The sequence below is a fragment of the Lissotriton vulgaris genome, chromosome 3_1 (assembly GCF_964263255.1).
Source record: "Lissotriton vulgaris chromosome 3_1, aLisVul1.2, whole genome shotgun sequence".
Taxonomy (NCBI): Eukaryota; Metazoa; Chordata; class Amphibia; order Caudata; family Salamandridae; genus Lissotriton; species Lissotriton vulgaris.
Window position 1 is genome coordinate 467,588,816 of NC_141689.1, and position 22,835 is coordinate 467,611,650.

The 22,835-nt window shown below is 43.2% G+C and overlaps 1 protein-coding gene across 1 annotated transcript in view; it reads left to right on the plus strand.

Moving 5' to 3' along the window:
- The window catches only part of RGS7BP (regulator of G protein signaling 7 binding protein), a 775,003-nt gene that overhangs the window by 710,813 nt on the left and 41,355 nt on the right, over nt 1–22,835 (plus strand). The window lies entirely within an intron of this gene.

Sequence of the window (22,835 nt, forward strand, 5' to 3'; positions counted from 1 at the left end):
ACCTGTTCAACTACCCCTGAAGCCTCAGGTCGGTAAGCCCAATGCAGTCTCTGGCCAATGTCCAGTGCTTCACATACCATTTGTATGAGTTCATTCTGAAAATGAGGGCCACAATCAATTTCAATTGTCACTGGAAAACCGAACCTCAGTATTATTTCTCTTAGAAGTAATTTTGCAACAATTAGCCCATCATTTCTTCTTGTGGGGAAAGCTTCTACCCATCGAGAAAACAGACAGATGATCACCAAAACATATCTGAGTCTGTTACATGGCGGAAACTCAATAAAGTCCAATTGCATTCGTGTAAATGGACCTCCCTCCCGTCCTATGGTTCCCAAACTCAGAATTGTTTTCCTGTTTGGATTAAACTGCTGACATATCAAACATCTCTGGCACAGGCTCTCAGCGATCATCCTGAACTTGGGATTGTACCACGTCTGTCTGAATAAGCGAAGCATGGCATCTCTCCCAATATGAGCTTGACCATGGTACATTCGGTCCATATTTGAAATCATGCTATCGGGCATTACTGGTCTTTCATCTTTGTAAACCCATATTTCATCTTCCTCTCTTTGTCAACATCCTGCCTTTAGCCAGATATTTTTATCTTCCTCATCAGCTTCTTCCTGTGTTTTCCTCACTTCCTGCCAAGTGTCAACTACATTAGTTAGCATTAAAGGACTTGAAACATGCTCTTTCTCCCGGTCCCTATTGATAGATGCAGAATTCTTAGCACAGTATTTAGCGATTGTGTCTACATACCTGTTAAGTCGGGTGATATAGTCATCCCCCCTTTTGTGAGCTGGACATTTAACAATAGCCAGTTTATCAGGCAGTTGGATTGCATCCAGCAACATTCTCACAAACTCTGCATTCCGAATGGGGGAACCTGTAGAAGTTAAATAACCTCTTTGGGACCACAGTTGTCCGTAGTCATGGACAACCCCAAAACCATACTGACTGTCGGTCACTATGGTTACCTTGATTTCCTTTCACAGCTCACATGCTCGAATCAAAGCAATCAATTCCACTATTTGAGCAGAACGTATTCCCTTCAAACAAGAAGCTTCCAGTACATCTGCCACAGTACAGACGGCATATGGTGCGCTTAAGGCACCCTCATCTGTTCTCAGACTTCTGTTCTCAGACACAAACCATCGACAAACATTACATAGTCTGATTCAGGCAAAGGTTCATCTCTGGTGTCTGGTCTTGGTTTGGTGCAGTATTCAAGAACATCTAGGCACTTGTGATCAACCTCATTCCTCACTTCAGTATCCATGGTATGAGGCAATAATGTGGAAGGATTTACATTCACACATCTAGAGATTGTCACATTTTCTGCTCCCAGAATTATCTTTTCATATCAGTTCATTCTGTTATTGGTCAGATACTGTGTTTTTGTTCTCGTGAGGAGAATCTCCACAGAATGAGGTACATACACCCTTACAGGAAATCCTCATCACTATTCCTTCACTTTGCTCAAGTCTGACACTTGTAGCTGCTACTGCTTTCAGACAGCCTGGCAATGCTTTTGCAACAGGGTCCAAAACAGCTGAGAAATACGCTATAGGCTTTCTCAGTTTTCCATGTCTTTAAATTAATACTGACAATGCTCAGCCTTCTCGTTCAGTGCAGTACAATTCAAATTCCTTTTCATAGTCAGGCATCCTAAAGCTGGTGCTTCACATAAGCTTGTTTTCAGCTGTTCAAATGCTTCCGTTTCAGTTTTGGTCAAAATTATAGGGTCTCTGATATCTGCTTTTGTTGATCTCTGCAATGGCTTTGCAATCAATGAGAATTCACTAATCCACTGTCTACAATAATCCACCATTCCCAAGAACATCCTTACTTGGATCCCCCTTACGCATTTGTAGTGGACCTGTTTTTGTTGTGTGTCGTCTGTCTTTTCTGGTCACTAATAAAAAAGCGCCGGGACACTCTATCGGAGTAGCCGTAACATAACATAACATAACATAACATAACATAACATAACATAACATAACATAACATAACATAACATAACATAACATAACATAACTTGTCTTTTAGTTTTTGGTGGCTGCATTCCCTGAATCATTTTAATTCTTTCTACAGTGACTTGTCTGATTCTTTAGCAATCTTATGACCTAAGTATTGCACCTCCTTCTGGCAAAAATGCAATTTAGATGGAGACACTTTATGTCCCTCTTCAGCCAAATGATTTAACAATGCAATGGTATCAGTTACGCATGCATCTTTTGTCTTTGATGCCACTAAGAGATCATCAATATATTGAACCAATACAGACTCTCCAGGCATGCTCAAACTCTCTAATGATTTCTTTAACAATTGGTTAAAGATAGATGGGCTTTCAGTATACTCTTGAGGAATTCGGCACCATGCCAAAATTCCTCCGAATCTGAACGCAAAAGTTGGCTGACTTTCTGGGTGCATTGGAACAGTAAAGAACGCATTACACAGATCGATCACAGTGTACCATTCTGCATCACGGGGAATTTGATATAGAATCACTGCTGGATTTGGTACAATTGGATAACATGGGACAACAATTTTATTTACCTTTCTGAGGTCTTGTACGATCCTAAATGTTCCGTTAGGTTTTTTTAGTCCCATTATCGGGGATTTACAAGGACTGCTCTCTATTTCTCTCAATAATCCTTGCTCAATCATTTTATTTATCATTGGAGTTATTCCTTCAATTATTTCTGTCATAATTTTATACTGGGGGATGTTCGGGTAACTCACACCTTCTTTTATAGAGACTTTTACAGGATCTACATCTTTCATCAATCCAATATCTTCTCCTGTGAAATCCCATACCTTTTCTGTCACTACTCCTTTCAATTCCTCCGGTATCCTCTCTCGATCAAACACAGGGAATAGTTTATTTTGTTCTGCCTCAATCATTAACATGGTCATTTTATACAGACTGTCTTCATCTGGAGTTTGCAATTCTATGCCATCTGGTGAACAGTATATATCACCGTTCATTTTACACAGAATGTCTCGTCCTAGCAAATTTACAGGGCTGCTATCACACACCACAAATCGGTGCATATCTTTGAAATTTCCGATTTGTATTTCAAATGGTTGTGTCAGAGAAGTTTTAATCTGTCTATTAGCTACACCTACAACTTGGATGTGGTCTCCTGAGAGAGGAAGATTTCGGACTTCCACTGATCTAACAGTAGAATGGGTAGCACCAGTGTCCACAAGGAAAGTTATTTCTACATCATTCACTTTTCCGTTTACAAATGGACCGGACTGATCTACCTCAAGAGTGGCTACAAGCACACACTCTTCTCCCTCTCTCAGGCACCGTCAGAAACTTTCATCCGACTCACTTCCACCTTCTTCTCGCAGCCAATATTGGGAAATCACATTCACACTAGGTGATCTGTTTACCTGTTCGACTCTGCTGAATCCTGTCTCTGCACTGTATCTCTGTTGATTTATACTGTGTGGAAGTGGCGGTTGTGGCACCTGACTTTGCTGAGTAACTATCTGCTGCTGTTGCGGTTGCTGTTAAATTACCTCATTCTGCACCTGTGGATTCAATTATGTATTTTCCGGATTAGCCCTTGGTGGATACTTACATTCTTTCTTCCAGTGCCCTATCCTGCCACAATTATGACAAGGGATTTTTTTCTTAAGCTCATCTATATTCCCTACTAATTTTGTTTTTTGGAAATTTCCTTTTAATTATCCTTGTTTTGCATCAGCATTTTTATTTTCCAATTGTGCTACTTGGTGTTCTGCTACCTTCACTTGTGCCCACATGGCCTTTTCTTTTAACTTCTTTTGTTTATCATCAATTTCTTCACTACAATATTTGGCTTTTCTCAAGACATCATCCACAGATCCTGACTGCCATCCAATCATATTATGTCTGATCATGTCTCCAAGTTCTGGCCTTAATCCATATACAAATCGATATATGAAATGACTCATATCCTTTTCACTCAGCTCTTCATATCCACTGTATTGTTTGAATACCAATAATAATCTTTCTTAAAATGAATGTACAGATTATTTTGGTTCCTGTGTAGTTCTGTCTATTTTAACCCAATCTGTCTCTTTTGGTTTAATTTTATTCTTCAAAAATACTATCACTTGTTCATATTTTCGCATTACTTCAGGTGACGGGGCACCTGTCACTTTGTTTCGAGGATACTCCTCTCTCGGCCAATCTATAGATATTTTACATTCAGTCCACAAGTCTGCTGGCAGATCTATGTCAAATAAACCATCCAAATCAACCCATAATACCTTTGAAACCTGTACAAATCGATCTACTTGTCGATACCTCTCTTCCGGTTTCTCTCTCAGTCTGGGAAAATCATTCGTAAATGATAAAATATCCTGTCTACTCCATGGAACATGTACATATCCTCCACCTGGTATTTCTCTCACTGGGAACTCATTTGCAACTGTCTCTTTCTCTCGAACTGGAAATGCTAATGTAGATTTATCACTAGTCTCCTCTCTCTTCTTTGCCCATTTCACTCTCCATTTATTCACATCTCCACATCTCCGTAATAAAACTATTAATTCTTTTATTTGGGTTAATCTTCCTGCAGTATTCATGTTTTCAAGGTCTTTTTCTGAAAAATCTACTCTGTAGGATTTCTGCAACGTTTTATTCTTTGCAAATTCTATTTAAAATTCATTTGCTGGCCCTCAGCCGCGTAGCTAGGGGGGGGCGGGGGGGGGCGGTCCGCCCCAGGCGGCACCTTTTTAGAGGCGGCCGCGCTGGCGTGCACTGACTGTCACTTTGCGCTGGACCAGTGGCCGAGGCCCGTTAGCACAGAGACAATTACGTATTTCTAGGGATTGCATTATTTCAATTTGCATGGCACAATAAAATCAAAATAAATACACCAGTGCCACTGAAATCGGTTCGTTCGCATTCACTGTCTGTGACGATCGTTGTTGGCCCCCTCCCCCCTCCCAGCCTCGCTCACACTGGTCTTCCAGGACCGCCAATCCAGTGGTAGCGCGCGCGAGCGCAACCAATGACGGCCCTTTAACATTTTTGGTCAGCCCCTTCGCCGCCCGTAGCAGTGTGACGCATTAGGCGCTCACTGTCACAGCCCCCTGCGCTTGCCCCATCATGTCATGTCGAGGAGTGTTTGAGTGCGTGGAGAGACCACCATTCTTTTTGCCCAGACTGCTGCTTTCTTTTGTGGTGAGCGCCGTGGCACGCACGCAACTATAAAATAATTAAAGGTGAGGCTTAGTTTGACGATGATTGATGGTGGAAAAGACAGGCAGAAAAGAGGATAACTTAATTCACACAACTTATACAGACCCATTAAAGTTTCAATAATTACGTTATGTGTTAGAGGTTGTACACAGAAAATTATCAAATGCTTTTTTTCACAAAAGACTCAAAAAAACTCTTTTGAGTGTTTCACGTTTCTGTTTCAGAACTGGCCCGGCCTCAACACTATTACTTTCCTATGTAACCCTGAAAAACCTTCGGGTTTGGCTCTTAGGCAAAAAGGCACCCTGTGTATATACAGCGCGCTACTCTGCTTCTGACCATTATTTCTTCATGGTGCTATTATTCAAGTGAATCAGCAGAGAGTGCCGGCTGCATTCATGGTGCTCATTTTATATGGAAAAGCTCTCAGGACAGAAATGCTTCCTGTGTCACACTTGTCTTTAAGTACCCTCTTCAGTCTACTGAGTTGATTTATTTCTTCAGCAGTAGTTCTGCAATAAGTGAGATTACAACCATTATCAGAATTAGAGCCAATTCAGAAAAAAGACTTGATGAAGTAGTGGTTGTGAGCCTGAACCTAATGTGTAATTAATTGTATTTAATATTCCAGTTACTGCTGTTTTGTATGCAATACTAAGCCTATTGTGTTTGAAGTATGAAATATAGTTTCTAAACTTTCCATAAAAGGTCACCTACATCACCCTTGGGCAATGATAAACACCTTTAATATGAAATTACAATAGACTTGACAACTGTGCTACTATAATAGATTCTCGGCTTGGTGAACTGGTGTCTCAGAGAGAGAAAGAAATTAATAAAGAATTGTCCGTCCGTCCAATTACAATGATTGCACCGTGCACGACGGGCGGCACCAAGTTACACTTACTTACCTGTTCCTCCAACAAGCACCCAGACTCGTTTTGCACTCTGCCATTAGATTTTGGGTCTATGCACTTCTACTGCAGATTAGAATTCCCCTACAACCTGCAAGGAAAAACGACATTAAAATGATAGTGACACTATTGCATGTGTGTGCAAACCATGTTGCCTTGAGAACCAGCCACTGCTTGGTTTTGCCAAGTCCTGTTGAGGTGGGAGACTGGTGGCTTACACATGACGTCGCTTCAGCAGCAGCAATACCTGGTTTGCTGGTTGTAGTGGTGGCGTTGTAAGGGTGAGGGATGCAATACTGTTGTGCTACCTTAGTTGTGCAGTGTTGGACTGTTACTTCACCGGGTGGCAGTGTGATGCTGGGGCTCAGTGGTGGAATTTCCTGGAAGTTAGTGGAGTGGTGGGGTAGGTGTGTGGAACTCTGAGCTGGTAGTCAGGTGGCAGTGTAACACTGATAGTGTGGTTGCCAGAGGTGAAGTGGTTGTAATGTGAGGGGGTGCTGATGCTTGTGATATGACAAGGTAATAGAAAGGGATTATGTAGTGGAGTGATGGGGAATCATAGTTTGGTAGTGACAGATGGTAATGTAGGTCTCTCAGGTCAGGTGGTATTTGTTATAGCGCTGTGGTGGAATAGAGGATGGTGGTATTGTTAGACCAGTTTTACTGCAGTCGGGGTTAGAAGTGCATTTATTTTACGACTGCGCCATACAGTAATGCGGTTGGATTATATTGTTGGAGAAATGTAGTTCTTGGCTTACTTGTGATTTGCATTGGGTGGTAGTGAATAGTGTTGTGGTTCTGGAAGGTGCTAACTTGGTAGTGCTGAGGTGGTTGTGTGTTGATTGGGGAGTGTCTAGGGCTGAGGTGGGGTTGCCAGCGTGGTGGTGTGGGACGGTATTGAGATGATATAGTGGTAAAGTGATGCAGAGATATTTTAAGGCGGTCCAATGGGGCGTTAGTGTGTTGTTGGTGGGTAGCCGAGTGGTGACGGTTGGTGGTAGTCTTTTGCTGTGAAGTAGTATTATGCGAGTGAGGATTATGGTATGATGTGTTGGTGACTGAGGATGTGCGGTAGTGTTATGTGGCAGTGCAGTGGTCAAAATAGTTATGGAAATCTATTGGTTGGTAGCATGGTTCGGAGGACAAAGCGTTGTCCTGTTGGTGGCAGAGAATTTCTGGGACTGGGAGATTACCTCTTGGACCACCAGTACATGGCAGTCTCTGGCACTCATTCAAAAGTCTGATGGAAGGCACTGCTCGGGTTGATTATGTGAATGGGTGTTCTTCGGCTCTGATTGACAGTGTGAAACGTGTCAGACTGAACGTGGCTTATGTGGCTGCTCTAAGAACAAAATAGATTGATGCATATGCTCATTTATTTATCACACTTTTTGTCAACAATATCTGATGGCAACGAATCTATCTAGCCTTTGACCGTGTCATGTATGTGCATGTAACTTGCATGATCGAGGTAACTGTTAGCAGCAATACTACGTGTCTCTCGGAGACTCGGACATCTTTCAAGTGCTCACCGTCCTTTGTCCCCAGCACCCCCCCCCCCCAAGGGGGCGGCAATCTGAGGGGTAGCCCCGGGCGCCACAAGCTCTAGCTACGCCCCTGCTGGCCCTTCCAATTGATCATGTACAGATTTTGCTTTCCATGTAATGCTTTTACACATGAACATAAGTTCATCATCTTGGTATGTTTTTAGCCTTTCTGTCCCAATTGTTCCAATAAATAATTCTTCCATATCAACTTTTAATCTTGCTACGTCCAATACTTTAGGTTCATGCTCTTTTATTTTCAAAGTCTTAATCCAATCACTTAATTCCTTTTCTGATGGTCCTACAGGGGTCTGTGTTAAATCTATTTTCTCTACGCTCTTTTCAGGTGTAGCAGAATCAGATTCTGCTCCGGTCGCATACTTATATGATAAACTCTGGTTAAAAGTTAAATCTGGCGGATTTACATTATTTGCTCGTCTTATTTCTGATAAATCTGGATAAATGTTTTCTTTTACTTTTTGCAGACTCGGTTGTAAAGGAATTGTCAAACTTGGTTCTTTTATTCTCTGATTTTCAAACACTGGAATTACAGGTCCTGTCATTACTGGAACTGTCACTGCTTCTATGTTTTTCGTAAGTTCCTGTATCTTTTCTGTCAATGCATTTGTAGTTCGTATATATTCAGCAGTACTGGCTTGTTCTTCAACTCGTTTTTCTGCTCGTTCATTCATTTGCATGGAGGTACCGGTAAGTCTTGGTTCTGTCATTGGAGGATTCGGATTATATCTTACTGCTACTCTTTCTGGTACATCTTTAAAATTAGAAAATTGTTTTGGAGTCTCATTTATTCTTTCATCTACAATTGGAGCATTAGGTGTAGTCCATAAAGAACCTGGTTGATATGGTGGCCGTCTCCTATTTAATATTTCTTCTAATACAGCATCCTCTGATTCACTGTCTCCATACCTTTCACTTCCTGTTTCTTTATTGTTCTTCTTTTCTGGTCATTTCCGCCATTCATAATCTTCCACTAATCTGAACGGAAACTTGCCATCACACATATCAGCATCTCTCCATCTATGCATTCTACTCTCATGTATCTCTCACCATAGATTTCGAAATCTTCCTCTTGGTCTGATATGTCCTCTCAATCTTTCACTTTCTAATTCATGCATCTCATCTTCCCATTACACTAAAGCTTCAAACTGAGTCGGTCTGGGTCTTGGTTCAAAATTCATCATCTTTACTCTCAAATTTCTCAAAACTGCCACATCAAATGATCCTCCCTCTGGAAAAGCTAGTACACCATCATTCTTAGTATATCTTACCCAATTCTCTAACCAAACACACGTATGGTAACCATATTTTGACAACGTATCGGAAGCAGGCGTTTTTGTCAGAGGAAGTAACTTTCCCTCTCTTGTGACTATCTCCTGGTCTTTCACAAACACACTTTTCAATTTCTTAAACCATGAAGGTTTCTTCCTTTCCTCTCCGTAATAGTAATCATTTTTTCTGTAAATTCCCTGTGATTCAAAGGATCGCACACTTCCTGATTGCTGTTCCGTAACACCAACCTATCACAGCGCAGTTTACACTAAAGTGCCAATTAGAACAAGATACGTCTCCTTAGTGCTTAAACAATAATATTGCTGCTTTTCATGATGAACAAATCAGCTCCTACTCTGTCTTGGTCACGAGGACCAATCCCAGCGCGGCACTTTTGACGTCACCAGTGCTTTGGCTTCTGCAGCGCCGACTGACCCCTCCTTTACAGGATTTTTCCACAAGCCGTATTTACAAGATATTCAACTAAATTGGTTAGTAACTTATACAAAACAACTCCATTTGTCTGTTTCGCTAAGCAAAGTGATAGATTTTCTCAATTATGCAAGTATTCTGTATTTTTTGGTAGCCAGCACTTACCTCTTCTCTGCCTCAGAATTTTACATTCGCTGATAAAACAGCGCTTGCCTCTGACTTTACCCTTCTCACAAGCTTGGGTTAAGCTCTATTACTCTCTCAGCAGTAAGTTTTAAATCAGGATACGCAATGATCCCTGTACTTGAAAGCCAAGATTTTATAGACTGTCCTCCCTATGCATTTATCATTTCACACGTAGTGTCCCTAAACAGTGATATACGACGATACCACCGCAGTGTACGACGATACTACTTTTTTGAAACAGACTCTGCGATGTGCGACTTCACTTGTCACACTTCCTCTGCCTGCAGACAGAGTAACCAGCTTCACGCAATCCTCGGAAGCCTTTTCAGGACTACATATAACATAATACGAACTCAACAGATGTTAGTCATAATTCTGTACATCAAAAACCCTTTTATGACACTTTATACATAATCCTAGCTAATTCTAATGCAACTAATGCTCTGCTACCAAGCTAATTACTGATGCAGCGCTTCTCCGGAAATAATTTCTAAAACCATGTCACCTTTTCCTGAAGTACCATATCAAACATATTCACGTCAGTGGGGCTCATGACACTGCAAATCACTCATAAAACACTTCCACCCTACTTCATGGATCGGTGAGATTCAAGGAAAAGCTGCTGTATCATAGTGGAGTATCTAATACTAAAATTAAATATTTATACTATTTACACCTGCAGTTTAGATGAGTTTACCATGGTTTTCATTCAACTCGACATTTTATTTATACACACCACCATTGAGATCAATGGATTTGCTAGTAAAAATTAGACGTAGGAAAACTCAAGACCAGCTTAATTCTCCATTTATCTAATTTTAATTAAGAGCAAATTTAGCATGTCTAAAGTGTATTCACTTTATTTATTTATTTATTTCAAAATTGACATTTTAAAGAATAAGAATTTTGAAATCAAGACAGTTAGATCCATTTATTTAAGAAAACTCTGAAATAAACATTTTCGTTTTAATTTATAAGGCAAGTATTAGCAAAAGACAGATAGTTCCCAAATAATCATTTATTCTCCTAACTTCCCTAACTAAACCTGCAACTAAAGTGCATCTCCCTTTGGAAAGAAATAGAAAAACTATTCAGAGTCTTACATCTCAGGAATATCAGCATTCCAGCAGCATCTCTGGAGGAAATCGAAGAGAAGTTTTTTCTTCACTAAAATCAGCACTTTTTATACCTTTTTCACTAGCTCTCTCTGTCTAAAAGTGCAACTTTCAGCCTAAATTCGAGTTCTGATTGGACGAATTTTGGGGTGGATGAGCATCATCTCGTCATCACATTATTACTTTCCCTTCCGTCTGCAAATTTCTAATGGGTCCTTTGTTTTGGCCCAAGTCCGGGTAAGTCCTGTTCCTCACTCGCAACTTTGCCATGTATTCCCACGTTCTGACCATTGTGCTCATCATTTTGGCAGCCATCTATACTTCCAGGCTATTCTGTCCTTGAACCGTAGTCACTCCAGGCACAAGCAGCTCGCATTCAGACTCGGACTTTGCTTGCGCATGCGTACTTCTTTTGTGACCACAATAATCGAGTGACTTCATTTTTTTTTAGGCCTCACGAATCAAATATGGGAACTATCATAGAAACAAACACAGACAAACATATATTTTAAGTATTTCAACCCTTCTGTTTACCGCCCCCCTTTCTAAGGTTTCCCTATTAGTAATTACCAAGCAAATAGCCACACTTAAGCATAATATAGTCACTTATCCTCTCGTTTTGCCACAAAATACGAAAACAAAAAGCACATTTATGCTGCATTCCGTTATGTTAAAGCTGCTCATTAGTTTAGGACATGACAAAATCACAGGATTAGTTATTTATGATTGCAACATAAGCATAATTAGTTTCCCACATGTATCTGTGTAGGTGCAACTTTTATTCTAGGTTGATTAGTTTCATGCGACACTCAATTAGTTCAAGTTATAATTATGGAAATATGACTTCTCAAGGAGTACACAAAAACTTGTTTCTCCACCTTGCTCCATCAACGCCTGTGGTGGGTGGGTCTAGAGTGTATGTCACATCCTGGTGGAACACTAGAATGTATCCAGCCAGATACTACATCCCTCCCAAATCAATGGAAAAAAACAAGAGTCCAACCTGTAATGAAAACAGATAAATAACACATAGCACCAAATGAGTCTATACAGGCGGTCAGCCAGGCAGCTCTGGAGCCTCTGATTGCATGGTCTGGATGCCTTCAGTTGCCTTGGTGATGTTCTTTAGACCGGCCTGGTCTTGCGGTGTTGAAGTCTATATATAAAAATTCAGTGTCATTGCATCTGGAGCTGTGGTGAAATCCAGTTTGGTGTCGGAGACGATCTCTGTGAGTGAGGCCTTCCTGTGAGGTGACGAGCACGGTGACTCTCCTTACCCCTGATTGCTGAGCGACGTTCGACTTGCCTCTCTCACCTTGACTCCTTTGCCACTGGAGCCTCTTGGAGGGCTTTTCCCTGCTGGCTGAGATGGGACCGTGCGGGTCTTCGCGGGTCCTGCGAAAAGGCGTCGCTGAGGAACTGCCAACGGACTCACAGCCAAGTCGCTCAAGTAGCTTCTGAAGGTGGTGTCTTCGTCGGGGCGTCCTCGCCATTTGGAGTCGGGTTAGGCGCCTTCCCCCGGCGATCTTGTGGGTGACCAGTCTTCAGCCGTGACCTTCACGTTTCTAGCGCCTGACGTTGAGCAGCAACCGACACACCTCTCCTACTTGGCCTCCTGCCGCACGGGAACTACGTCGAGGCCCTTGTCCCCTGGACAGCCACGTGACTGCGTGGGCTGTGTGAGACATTACGTAGGCCACGCTTAGGGGTTGCTGCAGAACTCCCAACAGGACCACAGTCAAGTCTTGTGTAGTTCCCAAGGGCGGATCTTCTAATGGCCGGGTGTGCTTGACTTCGGCAGGCTGTAGTTCGACTGGGATGCACAGACTGTTCCTGGGTGATTCGCCTCCTTGAGCTCTGGTTGTTCGGGGGGACATTAGTATTACTTATAAGTCCTCGCTACAGGAACCCGAGGCACCAATCCTCTCTCCAACCCAAACCATTGTGCCCTGATCTACAGGAGCGGAGCACATCTCGCTCTGAGAGGTTTTACAAAAGGTACAAACAGGCAATATGATTTAAGTCCTGATGATGATCCCAGTTCACTAGGAGCCAGGGATCGAAACGCCGTCAACACTTTCACAATTCTGTAACCTTGCCATCGTGTTAATATTTGTTACAGTAATTGTCTGTCTGAGCTTGCTTTGCAAAATGTGCTAATGTTGCAAGGGACAGTTGGCTCCCCCTTTCCTTTTTTGCCTGATATTCTTTACCTCTTTACTTCTTTTCTTACCTTTTCCACCCCCGAACTCTGTTCGAGTGTGTTCTGGATAGGTACAGGCTTGTACCCTATTAGTTTCCGTATTAGACCCCTTCAGTGGTCCTTCTATCTATGATTATATTTGAATAAAAATTTCAGGCCCGGCTTGGTACTGAAAAATTGACTGATATAGTACTGATTGGAGTCTATATTCTCATCTGAATTTGAAAATTCTAACCCTAAGGACCGTTGTTCTCCTTAAAAGTTGATTGCCCAAGGTCCCTAGGAACTCATTGGGTCCCCTTGTTTTTTGAAAAAAAAACTTTTCCTTGGAGTCACTACTTGGGCATGGTTGTGGGCTCTCGGTGCCGCGCTGGTGCGGGGGTCGACGCAGCGCCAACAACAGGGTGTCCTTTTTTGAAGCAGCCGCTACATGCAGGCTAGTGAGTGGCGATGTGACGTGGAAACTATGCTACTGCTGCCTTCGTAGCTCTTGGGGCTCTCCTACATTCTGACCCCCGTACAACAGGCTCTAGGGGGGGGGGGACCGTGCTGGCCATGGTGGGGCAGAACCGCGCTTCTCTCACCTGTGGGCAGGGTAGTCTCTCGCTGTGTGGGACAGCCACGTGCATGCTTCGAAACGCAGTGCTGCCCTTCACCTGCGCAGGTCCTTCATAGCTTGGTATGGGTCTGTATCGCTTGCAGCGATCGTCGGCAGCCTGAAGGGGCTTCTTCTGTGGTGCTGGCTACGGAACTCCTCCCTTTCATGATACTCACGTTCCCAACGCAGAGCCAGTTAGGATGGCTGCGCCATAGGTGCAGGAGGGGGTGTCGGGCTTCAGTTAGCAGACTGTGGCTTCATGTGTTGCTAGCTCCGTTGGTCTTTACATTTGCTGCGCTGACCAGTACGGGAAGCTGGCTACAGCCGGGACCGCATGCCGTTGGGCGCAGGGGCAAACTGGAGGGCGCATGTCCTGGCGTAACACAGCTCCAGTGCTGTTGTCGCTTCTGCTGCAAGTGTGGAGGTGCCCTATGGTCAAGCAGCACTCCCCCTCCCAAGGAACCGGGACGCAGCTGCTCCCTCACACGTTGGATAAGACCCACTCGTCGCCATTGTGGTATCTCGGGCCCTAGACACGCATGCTGGAGAAATTACCACGCTGACACAGCATACTTGGGTACTAACACTAGCGCAGGGCATGTGCGCCCGGCCCCTTTTATTGACAGGGTCAGCTGACAGGTGACGCCTATGGTGGGTGGGTGAAGAGCAGAGGTATTCAAACTGTGGGGCACGACCCCCAGGGGGGCCATAGAGTCTTTGGAAGTGGGTCGCGTATTTCCAGGACTTGTTTCTGTCTGGAATCCAGAACTTGTGCTCACTATCTGGAACGCTTCACTCTGATCTTTAAAATGCTTCATCTTAAATTAATTGAGGCTTTTGTGCTGTGAAATGAAGAGGCCTGGCAGACAGGTAATCAGTCCTTGTGTCAGGGTGCCTGCGTTCCTTAATAAAATGCAAACTTTCACTATTTGGTAATCTGCAAATGTAAAAGGTGCTTGGGAGCAGTTTGGGCTTTAATTGCCCGATTCTCTTCAAGCATTGTGATGGCAAAGAATTGTTTTGTTTAGTGGTAGCACTAAGAGTTTTACAACTGAACTGTGAAATACATGCATTTAATCGTAATTGTATTTACACAGCGCTTAGTACCCCTGAGGAGGTGTTGAAGGGACAGTTCTAAAAAAAAGAAAAAATGCATTACTTACAGTCATGTGTTACTGAAATCTACATTTTGGAAGCTCCATTTTATCCTAAAATGCAAGCATAAACTAATGACTTACACATTCAAAGTACTTTGTGTCAAAGGCTGTGACCTCGTAGCACTAAAAATGCACAAGTCACTATTCTTCACTGCACCAACCAAATTAAATTTTGCGGCTCTCTGGTTATACACAGACCTTTGCAGCGCATTAACTAATAGCGGTTTCATAATGTACTACAGTGCATTTCCCTCCAAGTAACAACTTTTTCAAATGTATTTTTAATTTACGCTACCTATTATTTTATATGTACTCTACCTGATGGTGAAAGACCTAAAGAACTAACAAAATATTTTGGGGCTGATTTATGAGAGGCTTGCGCAACCAGAGTCACTTTTTTTGAAGCTCCGGCAGCACACGTGTCTCAATTATATCTATGAGGCAACGCAAAGTCACTCTGTGGCTTTACATGGCCTCATAGATATGGAGGAAGACAAAGCAGTGCAACTTGCTGCGGTGTCTTACTGTATGTCAAGTTACATGGAGATTGCAAGGGGTGCTCCCATGCAACACCTGTGGATTTTGACGCTGCGCCAGATTTACAAAACCATGTAAACCTGGATCAGTGGCAAAACCTTACTCCTCCTGATAGCAGGCAAAATGAGGAACAATGTATTAATTTCTCCACGTTATTTCCTCTTTCCATGTGTGCTTCATTCTGCAGCACACATAGAAAGAGGAAAACCCCTCTCTGAATTGTTTTTGTGCAGGAAGGTGCCCCTTCCTGCACAAAAACAATCCTGCCTACATTGGCGTAAGACAGCAATTTGTGCACCAACGCACGGGGAAAGGACAAAAAGAACACCATGAATCATAAATAATGTGCATTCCTGCTGTTTCACATTGGCATAGGGCAACGCAGCGAGAAGACTTGTGGCGCTGCCCTATGTCAATTCCTCATAGATGAGGTCCTTTTTTTCAGCTACACCTTTGAATACACCCCCACACTCACTGACCCTTGGTTTGCTAAACACTGTTAATATTATTTCCTCACTGTAAAAAGGATTTGCTATGGGAATTTGGTGCGTTTATGGTTGTCCATAGTTGTCAATGAAGAGGAGTACTACGTTTTTTTGTCAGGAGGCGGTCATTAATCCTAAAACATTTTGACAGGGGGTCTCAGCATCAAAAAGTTTGAAGACCTCTGGTGTAGAGTGTATGTCACATCCTGGTGGAACACTAGAATGTATCCAGCCGGATACTACAGGGGCCATATTGTTCGACTTGGTATCTGAAATAATGTTCTCTCTCTAGTAATGTAGTCTGCTAATTGTGAGTTTTTCCAGATACATATCTTGTAGACTTTAAAAGACTCGAATGCTTTATTAGCTTTGGTATTTCAACGTAGTACTATTTTTTACAATGTAGGAAATTATTTTTTTAATTAAGTATATATATATATATTTTAAAAGACTTGTCTGGTAGTTCCTGCCTGAGCCCACTAGACCATCAAAATGGGAGTGAGCTGTTTATTCATCAGTTCAACATTTCACGCAGCGTAATAAACAGTTTCACAAAACTACGGCGCGAAGAATTCTCACGTTTTTCTTAGACTATGATTCCCTCATGCCCACTAGGTGGAACTCTTGTATCAGTTTTATGATCGGCAGCTCGATTTCGTAGTTGAATATTTTAAAAGACAGTCTGGTTAGTTCAGCAGCAGAGACAGCTCATGCTCATTGCTCACCATAAACTGAAGTGCTCTATTGGGTGTCTAATTCTCAGCATCTCATCCTTCCATGTTCTCGTTTGCTCCCATACAAAGTGCATCATCCGTTAGACTCCCATACATTTTAGATGAGGAAAGTGGCAGATTTAAATAAAAGGGAACTTTGGGTGATGGTACCCTGGGGAAGGGATTTTGGTGGTGGGTGAGAGAGAAGGAAGCGGCGGTTGTAAGTGGGCTGGAGAATCCGGTGATCCACATGCCTGTAACTGAAATAAAGCTACAAACCAACTTACATGTATCCTGAAGTTTGTATGATGATGAGTGCTCTTGGACCACAACCCGCGGCACTGTAGTGGATGACTTGTAGTTACTTCCTCCCACATTACCGTTAACCCTGCTCGAGTTTAACTGCTGGAGGGGAGGTGTGAGTGCGGTAACGCCAGGTGAGTGCCCTTAGTGCTATGCTCTGAATCCTCGTTTCTAAGGACTGCCTCTCCTTTTTAGGTCGCAACAGTGCATCTGTGTGGTATGCAATAGACATCTTGGGGAGTTTCAGAAAGATATCCTGGGAATGCATTCTGCCCATTGTTTGCCATTGGCTTTGTGGTTTGTAACTCGCATTTTTGCTGTCCATATGCTGGCTTAGACTCTTCCAGGTTCACTTGGTCCCTCCTGTGCCAAAACCGTATTCATCAGTATTCTTCCGGAGCTCAATTTCTGTAAACAACCCTGTAAAACGTGTTCTTATCTCTGTGCATCCAAAAACAGGTCAAGTGACAAGCTGTGTCTCCCAGAGAGCTCTGTGTTTACTTTGCTTTCTGATGATTTCAAAGTGATCGTTATATTTAAGAGGATAGCAGATAAGTCTCTGCATGGAGCCCACTGGAGCGCCTCCTATGCTCAATTCACGAGATTAAATTGATTGATAATAGATTGATAATAGATTGTAACATACCCCTTAAATAGCACATCATGTAACATACAGATGACAGATTTTTGTATATTTCTGTTTTTGTTTGCCCTTTTTCTCACCAGAAAGTGCTTATCCTCCTCATATTTCTTTCCGTTGTTCTTAGTTATCCTACGCTAGTGTTTTTGTCATATGTGTTTACTTGGTTTCCAGCTGTGTTTCTTATTACCTGGTACACATACTTGTTCAATCGATTTGAGACAGTGTTCTGTGTCTGAGCGGAGGCACCAGAGTTTTTTGCTGTGTCTGAGCGGATGCATTGGCAGCAATTTTCTCTTACTTATCTCTTTCTTTTGATTCACCTTTTCTCTTGTCTTATTCGTTGTCTTTCTCCCCGTGTGTACCTTTTCACTCATCTTTATTTCAAACTTGCTGATCTATCCTTCTTTGGTGTGTGTGTGTGTTTTGTTCCGTGTTAGTCCGTTTTGTCCATGTGGATACTCCTGCCATCTAGTGGCCTTTTCTGGAATAGTTTGTGAAAGTTTCGACAAACATGCTTCAGACTCTGGTCATCATAGCCTGGCGGTACTGAAGGACCCCCACATTTGTATCAAGTTTGATAGCGTCATCAGGTTCCTGGAATGTGCATGCATTTTACTGCTTTTAGCAGTGGCATCAAACAATCTGCAACTTGCGTCCATGTTGTTTGCTCCTAGTTCCCTCCAACCCTACGTTTCATGTTCCCTCCCATTGTTCATGTTGTCACCCCCCACCGCCCCCCGCTGCAAAAAAATATGTGATAAAACGTGGCAATGCCTCCTTTCTAACTTTTAGCCCTGCTGCGCAGCCACGCTGCTGCACGACATGGCTTAAATACATTGTCAAAGTAAGTATGTCTTGCATAGGGGAGATCCATTTGCTTTGCCAATGCTTGTGTTAGGTAGCCTCTATACCCTGAGACCTAATGGGATAGGCAATTTCAGTGTCCCTGTGTTGTGCCTCTAGTGCCAATATTGGCAACACACCCCACCCGCACAACAACAGAGGATGCACGCTGAATAAATAAAAACACAACACAACTTTTGTTTGGGAAAATATTGCTGTACGTTTATTCCATACAAAAGTATGCAATATGGTGGGTTATCTTAAAGGCGATTCAAGGGCAGGCATCTGTAACCAACCTATGCTGCCATGCCTGCCTGATGAGCCACAAAACACAGTTGATGGACAGAATGCAGAACAATGTCTTACATTCAACCCAGTACAAAGATCGGGGCCTAAATCCATCGTTTTTTTGCACTCCACACCACCCTAGGTCAGACAATGGCTATATGCAAATAAGCCTTGACCCTGTGCCTCATGGGAACAGTCCAGCCCGAACTGCCAAGCCATTTCTTTCCTAGACCGTAATTAAGCATCCAAGGACCGGTTTCTGGATATCAGCCTTCTTCAGCCTGGATAGCTTGACTCCAGTGATGTGGAGAGCCTGGGACTCACGTCTGAGCATACCCAGCCCACTCAGGGTGAAAATTGCAAAATACACAGTTGATGGACAGAATGCAGAACAATGTCTTACATTCAACCCAGTACAAAGATCTGGGCCTAAATCCATCGTTTTTTTGCACTCCACACCTTCCTAGGTCAGACAATGGCATTATGCAAATCAGCCTTGACCCTGTGCCTCATGGGAACAGTCCAGCCGAACTACCAAGCCATGCCTTTCCTAGACCGGAAAAAAGCATCCAAGGACCGGTTTCTGGCTATCAGCCTTCTTCAGCATGGATAACTTGACTCCAGTGATGTGGAGCGCCTGGGACTCACGTCTGAGCATACCCAGCCCACTCGAGGTGAAAATTGCAAAAAACACAGTTAATGGACTGAATGCAGAACAATGTATTACATTCAACCCAGTACAAAGATCTGGGCCTAAATCCATCGTTTTTTTTGCACTCCACACCACCCTAGGTCAGACAATGGCTATATGCAAATCCGCCTTGACCCTGTGCCTCATGGGAACAGTCCAGCCCGAACTACCAAGCCATGTCTTTCCTAGACTGGAATCAAGCATCCAAGGACCGGTTTCTGGTCTCAGCCTTCTTCAGCCTGGATAGCTTGACTCCAGTGATGTGGAGAGCCTGGGACATACGTCTGAGCATACCCAGCCCACTCGGGGTGAAAATTGCAAAAAACACAGTTGATGGACAGAATGCAGAACAATGTCTTACATTCAACCCAGTACAAAGATCTGGGCCTAAATCCATCGTTTTTTTGCACTCCACACCACCCTAGGTCAGACAATGGCTATATGCAAATCAGCCTTGACCCTGTGCCTCATGGGAACAGTCCAGCTCGAACTACCAAGCCATGTCTTTCCTAGACCGGAATCAAGCATCCAAGGACCGGTTTCTGGCTATCAGCCTTCTTCAGCCTGGATAGCTTGACTCCAGTGATGTGGAGAGCCTGGGACTCACGTCTGAGCATACCCAGCCCACTCGGGGTGAAAATTGCAAAAAACACAGTTGATGGATAGAATGCAGATCAATGTCTTACATTCAACCCAGTACAAAGATCTGGGCCTAAATCCATCGTTTTTTTGCACTCCACACCACCCTAGGTCAGACAATGGCCATATGCAAATCAGCCTTGACCCTAAAGAACGGTGATGGATTAAACCCAGATCTTTTGACTGGGTGTGAGTGTTTGATTGATTCAGATGCTCCGTCCATCACCACCCCCTTTTGTACTGCCTGATGAGCCAAGCACTGTGGAGAACCCAATCAGTGCTACACCTTATAGGGTGATCCTCTTTCCAGATCACGTGACACATTGATCCCTTATTACTCACACCCCTTTCAGGGCGGAGCGTAGCAAGGCAAGCCCCCGGGTGTTCAGGCCCACAACCACCCGAAGGACTAACGGAGCGCCAAGGCGATTTTCCAGGAACCTGCCATGAGGCTCCTGGTATTTGGCTCTGGCACCTGCCGCGCAGAGGTACCCTTCCGTACCCATCTGCTTCCAGATCACCCTGTAACTCCGCCTGCAACACAAAAGGAAAACATTACAAAATTCAAGGAAACTTGCTTGCCACCCGCATGCCAGGTAAGAGGTAGGGTGGGAGATAGCATGCCTGGAGCAACAGAGTACGCCAGTATGGCGGGGGGATGCATATATACCCTCCCCAGTTCTTTGACGCGCAGGAAGTGATGCACCTAGCGTGCCACAGGCAAAGGAGGACTCCTCCCTGAGTCCCGTCATCGGAGGGGGTGGATTGGTGCCCAAATGGCACTAAAGGGGCCGCTCACTTAGGGTGGCCCCCTGCGTGGGCCTCGGGCAGCCGCATAATACCAATATTGGCAACACACCCCACCCTCAAAACAACAGAGCATGCATGCTGAATAAATAAAAACATAACACAACTTTTGTTTGGAAAAATATTGCTGCAGGTTTTTTCCATACAAAAGTATGCAATATGGTGGGTTATCTTACAGGCGATCCAAGGGCAGGCAGCTGAACCAACCTATGCTGCCATGCCCGCCTGATGAGCCAAGCACTGTGGAGAACCCAATCAGTGCTACACCTTATGAGGTGATCCTCTTTCCGTATCATGTGACATATTGGTCCCTTATTACTCATGCCCCTTTCAGGGCGGAGCTTAGCAAGGCAAGACCCCGGTTGTTCAGGTCCACAACCGCCTGAAGGACTAATGGTGCGCCAACGCGGTTTTCCCAGAACCTGCCATGAGGCTCCTGGTATTTGGCTGTGGCACCCCTATTGTGCCACGCAGAGGTACCCTTCTGTACTCATCTGCTTCCAGATCACCCTGTAATTCTGCCACAGTTCTGGTGGTGGCCCCCGTCGCCGCCAGAGCCCCCCACTAAAACAGCTATACTCTACCTGCAACCTCTCATCTCTAGGGCCTCCTGCAGATCTAAAAGGGAGAGATCCATCCCTACTGGTGACAAATGAACCCCATCTTTATCAAAGTACCTTTTCACATTAGCTTGGATCATCTCATGTCTGATGAAACCAAGACCCCTCTGGTCTGTGAACTTACGCATTGAACTATTAACTCTCTTCCTGGAATGTTCAACGGCCTCCTCTGACTTAGCCCTGCGCCACACCCTGCGGGGAATAATCTCAGACCGCCAGAGCTCACATTGACCCATGTATTTACTGATCTCCCCTAAGTCAGTTTTTATGGTTTGTAAAAGAGACCTCCTCCCAAATGCAATGAGGTTGTTGCCCCCTAGGTGTGTCACTAAGAAATTGGTGGGACCCCCCCTCCCCCATCAATTTCACAATATCCCTTGATGTTAGCCTGGATCAGCTAGTGTCTGATGAAACCAAAGCCCCTTTGGCCTGCGATCTTTTGCAATGAACTATTCACCCTCCTGCTGGAAAGTTCCACTGTCTCACATGCCTCAGACCTGTGCCAAATCTGGGCGGGACGTTTTCAGACACCATGGCTCACATTGCCGCATCTATTTGTTGATTTCACCTAGCTGCCGTTCCTCTAGCACCATGTGTGCCTGAACACCTGTGTCCCCCATCTGTGGGACAGCAGCACCCTTGTTAGGTGACCGCTCCCACAACCCACCTGCCTACTTTGGCTATTAGGGCAAGAAGGTTTATACTTAACATTTGCACAGTCCGTTTGATTGCTTAATCATGACACACAGGAATGATCATAACTAGAAGTACGTGACAATGAGCAAGGGTGTCCTCCTGCTCTTGCATCCCTTATTCCGGATTGGTGTCAGTACAACGCGATGTATTACAACGCGTTCCGTTACAACGCGATTTTTACATCGCAAATACCATTACAATGCATGCCATTACAACGCATGGCATTACATAGCAGATACTTTTACAACGCATGGCATTACATCGTAAGTATAGGTAAGTATATCTTTTTTTTAAAAAATGTAATAAAGTTAATTAAATTAATTTAAAATAATAAAAATAATATAACATTTTTAAAACAGTAATTAATTTAATTATAGTAATTTAATTAATATTAAAATTGATATTAATTAAATATATTTAAAATAATATAATTAATGAAATATAAAAAATTTATAAATAGAAAATAATATAATGTAATTAATTACAATAAATATAATTATAATTTAATTTAGTTATAAATAATACATAATATAATTATATTTAATAAAATTAAAAGAATTTAAATAATTAAACATTTTTAAATAATATAATTTAATTATAATCGTTTATTAATAAAATTAAATTAATAATTGTAAATATAGTTATTAATGTAATTAAATTAAATAAAATTAATTTAATTAATTTAATTTATATAAAGTCGTAATACCCCTGTACCCCAAAACCCAAACCCTGCCCTAAAACCTAAAAACACCCCTGTACCCCAAAACCCAAACCCTGCCCTAAAACCTAAAAACACCCCTGTACCCCAAAACCCAAACCCTGCCCTAAAACCTAAAAACACCCCTGTACCCCAAAACCCAAACCCTGCCCTAAAACCTAAAAACACCCCTGTACCCCAAAACCCAAACACTGCCCTAAAACC